The following is a 6,000-nucleotide window of genomic DNA, read 5'->3' as shown; positions in this document are numbered from 1 at the left end:
AACAGAAGCAAACATATATCATACTGAAAACAATGATCAATTATTCAAATAAACCTCAAAACCAAAAATGTTACTTCTAAATTTCTTCTCCTAATACCCTACAGACTTGACATAGTGTTGGCTAGTAAATTTTCTGAACAGATTGAATAAATAAATAATGAGGTATAGTTACACTCAAAACAAACTTAATCCTGATTGGCTCCGACCTAATATTTATCAATCAGATATTTACTCTGAGGCAAATTAAAATTTTGAATGCAGGTGCCTAATTAACTGCACTATTGAGTTTATAGTAATTAATCAATTAATTACAAAACATAGACAGTGCTTTACATGGGTTAAGAAGGTAGAGTTAGCAACGTTTGAAAGCAATAAACTTGTTCTTTTAAAATATTTGTTTGACCTCTGATTGTCATATGTGTTATACAACTCACAAGGCAACATCAACATTATCGTCCAAGCTTCCATTGTTATTTAACATTAATTTGTTTGACCTTTCAACCTTGTACATTAACATTATTCAAATCTCTTACTCTTTAAAAACCCAGCTGCGTACTCTGTTTAAAGAACATGTTTTATTATGTTTTGTTGGGAACAATCACTTCCACTGAGCTCCACATTGTCTCCTATGGGGTGTAGATTTGTGACGTCCACATTACTCTTGTTTTAAAACACAAAGACCTGTTTGGTGTTCTTTTTATTTTTTAACCATTTTTTAACTTTGTTTTTATGCAATGAAACTAGAAATAGTTTGTAGAATTGCTTGTTTAGGTTGTAAATTTTTTGTTTCTATTGTAGTTTTCAGCGATTTGCAAAAAATATATATATATATATATATATATATATATATATAGATTTTATGATATTCAAATATTTTTGGCAACTTGTTGCTGTAATTTTTTGTGGATTAAATCATTCATTTTGCATATATTTTTAATTAAAATTAAAATAATTAATCGTGTCCTTTTAAAATATATTTAAAACAAAATTTTTCATGAAATTTTGAAAGATAAAAATAAAAAATAGTAAAAACAATTTACAAAATATTTTGCTCAACTAGGTTGGCTCAAGTAGTAAGAGCGACTTGCGACTTTGGTGAACCCAAGGTCACAGGTTCGATTTCTCCTTCAGAGTTTACCCCAGTGAATTACAATGGATGTGTCAATGGGTAAACAGCCCCCCCCCACAGGGGGGTTTGGTGCCGCATCATAGTGTCCAAAGTGGTGCGATGGTGGTTGGAGTCTCCAGGTTATCCAAAAAAAAAAACAAAAGATAGTCTTACATACATGTATACTGTAAAGCTCATCTTAAGCTACACACTGATATAATCCTTTCCACTTACTGAGCGTCGTCTCACCCCAATTATTGTTCCACCTTACAAATAGCTAGCTTTGCAAAACGTATTAGGAATCAGGCATAACAAGCATGTAGACGGGATTAGAGAAAACAGTTTAGAATAAATATTAGTATAGTATCAGTTGGATATGTTTTAATACTTTGGAATTTTATAGAATTTAAATTTTGTTATTGGAGATACTCCTGTTATATAGTCATTTAGCACTCCGGTATAAAAATATTTGAGGTTTATTTACTTCTGCTATTATTGTTTATTACGTCACCTGTAAAATATTTATGGAAAGTCACCTCAAGCTCTATCGAGTTCGAGGCGCGACAGTTATGGTATCAGAGCTCAGGTTATAAGTTTTGTAGATTTAATTTAGTAAATAATTTTATCAGAATATAGGTATGAATTATGATGAGAGTAGGAATGGGTAGGCCAGGATATTCTTAACCTATTATTCTATTACACTATAACAATAGATTTATTCTAAAATAACTTTGGTCATTTTCTTCAAAATAGACCACATAGATAGTCACGTGAATATTGAAGGAAATAAGAATAATATGGGGACTTTCAACGAAGAAGGCATCAATGCTACTATGGTGCTACGTGAGGTAGCACAGCAAGTCATGGCAGAGATTTTTCAGAACTCAAGGGGATGAAATTGTCCACCCATTGATGCCTGTTATACTATTGAGCAGTTCAATCGCCTGAACCCTCCGACCTTTGAAGGAAAAGTCGATCCAATTGCTGCAAAAAATTGGATCCAAGAAATGGAGGAGTTACTGCGAATCCTTCTCTGCATGAACGAGTTGAAGGTGTTATATTCTACCTTTAAAATAACTAGTGAAGCCAAATGTTGGTGGAACGCAAGGAAACTTCTCCCGGAGCAAAAACCAAGTCCAGCAATCCTTACGTGGGAGCGCTTCAAGGAAATTTTCTTTGAATGATATTTCCCCACATCCACTAGAGACGCAAAAGCCAAGGAATTAATTACTGACTTAACATAAGGAAATATGACTCTTCAACAATATGCGGCAAAATTTATTGAGTTATCCGAATTTGCCTTGTATTTAATCCTTGATGAATCAAAGAAAGCTCGAAAGTTCGAAGAAGGCTCGAGTCCAAGGATATATAAACGGGTTGTGGTATTCCAAGTTAAAGACTTATTTGAATTAGTAGACAAAGCAACTGCTGTTGAGAAAAGTCTACAAAGGAGTGCGGAGATTGAGTCTATGCTACATTTTGAAGTATTGATTTTATACTTTGAATTTAGGTTTATGTGGGTTTAGACAAATTTTAATACAATTTTGCATTACGTTTTATCAAGATTCAAAATATCTACAGATATAAGGTTAAAGTCTATGTTGAGTGAGAAGTGAAGAGAATCCTTGCTTTGGTCACTACTTGCTAGACTACTGGTTAATTGATTAATGGTTTCAGGAATAAAAATAAAAATTGAGACTACCTTTTACTTTTAAAAAAAAAAAAAAGGAAAAGAATGAGCAGAGGCTACTTTTCATTGAGTAAATTGTTATTTGATAGCATAAAAATGTGGTTGTTTATATATAAAAGCAAATGATAAGGTAAAACTTTTATAAATTCATAATATGTAAGATTTTGTATTAATGCAATTGTTTATGATATCTCTATACAATTATTTTATTATTGCACAAATTTTATTATATCCTATACATTCCAAATATTAATACAAAATTATTGTTAGATGGAAACAGTCATTTGCAAGTTAAAACTAGTAATGAGAACATATATAAATCAACGAACATATTTGATTAGATCACATTCATGCATATTAAATGTATAGTTATTGATTGTCCTTTAAGAAATACTTCAACGGTTAGTAAATCTTGAGATTCTTATGCTATCTATCTTAGATTCAACTACTACAAAAGGTGGAAGAGACAAGACATTGAAAGGCGGCGACTTACTTGAGTGTATGTTTTGAAGAGTCTTTTATATATTAGACAACCCCCAATTTTCCTTTTGCCTATCTTCCAATACTCTATTTCTAGATAAGTTTTGCAGAGAAATTTTCAAGTTTACTGCTCACAGATTTCTTGTTATTTTGTTATTCGCTGAAGGAAATTTGCATCAGTACTCTTCCTCGAGCAAACTCATTTGAACAGAGGCAAACATATATCATACTAAAAACAACGATTAATTATTCAAACCGCAAAACCAAAAAAGTTACTTCTAAATTTCTTCCCCTAATACCCTACAAACTTGACATAGAGTTGGCTAGTAGATCTTTCGAAAAGATTGAATAAATAAATAAATAATGAGGTATAGTCACCCTCAAAACAAACTCAATCCTGATTGGCTCCAACCAAATATTTATCAATCAGATATTTACTCCGAGGCAAGTTTACAACTCACAATTTAATTTCAATTATTAAAATTAAAATTCTGAATGCAGGTGCCTAATTAACTGCACTTTTGAGTTTATAATAATTAATCAATTAATTGCAAAACATAAACAGTAGTTTACATGGATTAAGAAGGTAGAGTCAGCAACGTTTGAAAGCAACAAACTTGTTCTTTTAAAATATTTGGTTGGCCCCTAATTGCCATATGTGCTATACAACTCACAAGGCGACATCAACATCATCGTCCAAGCTTCCATTGTTTGACCTTTAAACCTTGTACATTAACATTATTCAAATCTCTTCCTCACATTCCAAACCTCAACGTCTGCATATAGTTAATTATTAATCTATGTTACTCTTGGAAAACCCAGCTGCGTACTCTGTTTAAAGAACATGTCTTATTATGTTTTGTTGGGAACAATCACTTCCACTGAGCTCCACATTGTCTCCTATGGGGTGTAGATTTGTGACGTCCACATTACTCTTTGTTTTAAAATACAAAGACATGTTTGGTATTATTTTGATATTTTAACCATTTTGTATTTTTTGCTTTTTTTTTTTCACACAATGAAGCTGGAAATGGTTTGTAGAATTGTTTGTTTACGTTGTAAATTTTTTGTTCCTATTGTCGTTTTCAGCGATTTGCAACAAAAAAAAATTAAAAATCAGATTTTATGTTGTTCAAATATTTTGGCAACTTGTAGCCGTAATTTTTATATTCAAAATGAACTTTTTTTTTTTGGATTAAATCATTCATTTTACACATAATTATAATTATAATTATAATTAATAATCATGTCATTTTTTAATATAATTAAAAAAAAAAATTTCATGAAATTTTGAAAGATAAAAAAAAATAGTAAAAGCAATTTACAAACTATTTTTCCCAATCGAGTTGGTTCAAGTGGTAAGTGCGACTTGTAACTTTGGTGACCTCAAGGTCACATGCTTAATTCCTCCTTAAGAGTTTACCCCATTAAATTACCAGGGGTGCATCAATGGGCAGGTGGCTTTCAATCCCCCCCCCCCCCCCTCTTTCAGGGTTTGGTGCCGCATTATAGTATCCAAAGTGAAGCAATGGTGGATGGAGTCCCCAAATTATACAAAGAAAAAAAAAATTCAAAATATTTTAGTACTAAAATGACTTTTGAAATCTAAGTTCTTTGGAATAGAGGTCAAGGGGAAGATTCTTAGTAGAGCCAATAGATCAAGAAAATAAAGACCTTGCTCTTGGGAAAAATAAGGGGTTTGAAGGAATGGTAACTGATGGAAGAAGACTGATTCCCATAAGAGGTAATCAATCAACAATTATTATGATAAGAAAAACAAGGAAGCAAAGTATTACTTGAATAAAGTAAGTCAATCAAATGACGTTGATGCTCCAATTGAAGTGGCCCTAATATTGATGAGTATACAATTTAATGGGAAATAGAGAATTGTGATCATGAAGTTAATGATAACTTTTGAGAAGGTTTAACACATAATCTAGATAATATAAGGATGACTGATGGCGTTTAGAAGCATAATGAGTCTTTGAGTAAACTACAAGACAAAATAGTATACTTTTTAAGTGACTCTTCTTTCTAGCTCATGTATGCTAATGAAGAAAAAAAGTTTATGTGAAAAACTCTAATTCATAAAATGGCAATCATACAATGACTGATGATCCTATCTTCTTACATAACTTCATAATCTTATTATGTTCCCTCTCCATGTCTATATAAAAAGATCAATTTTATTAAAGATAAAAAATAAAAAATAAAGATCCACCTCTTCATTCAGTATCCTTATTAAGCTTTAACAATTTTTTGTGTCACTAGGAAGGTGGTTGTTCTCCATTGTTCTATCTAAGTTCGTGACGTTTATGTAATTTCACATCCCCTAGATAAGTTTGAGTGGTATCAAAGCCATGAAAGGCCCCAACTGTATTATGTTTGTGTACGAATGCTTTTTTCACATTTTGTGGCTGTGGGCTACTTTTTTTATGAGTTAAAAGACTCAAATTTTGATTCTATTCATTAAGAGGCTCATTTATACTTATGAGGGTATATCAGACCAGAGTCATCAAATATTTTTTTAATTATCTTCTAAAATATTTTTCATAAGCTAGTAAAATATAAATTAAATCACTACAACCAAGTCTTTACATTAATAAGATATTTCATCTCTCTCTCTCTCTCTATCTCTCTCTCTCTCTCTCCATATTTATATGCAAGGCCAATTCTCATATCATAATTAATCACTAGCACTCAAACCTAAACCAGACAATCT

This window comes from Malania oleifera, chromosome 8, assembly GCF_029873635.1.
Source record: "Malania oleifera isolate guangnan ecotype guangnan chromosome 8, ASM2987363v1, whole genome shotgun sequence".
In the NCBI taxonomy this organism is placed as follows: domain Eukaryota; kingdom Viridiplantae; phylum Streptophyta; class Magnoliopsida; order Santalales; family Ximeniaceae; genus Malania; species Malania oleifera.
The sequence above is the reverse complement of the archived record's forward strand: the minus strand, read 5'-3'. Positions refer to the sequence as shown.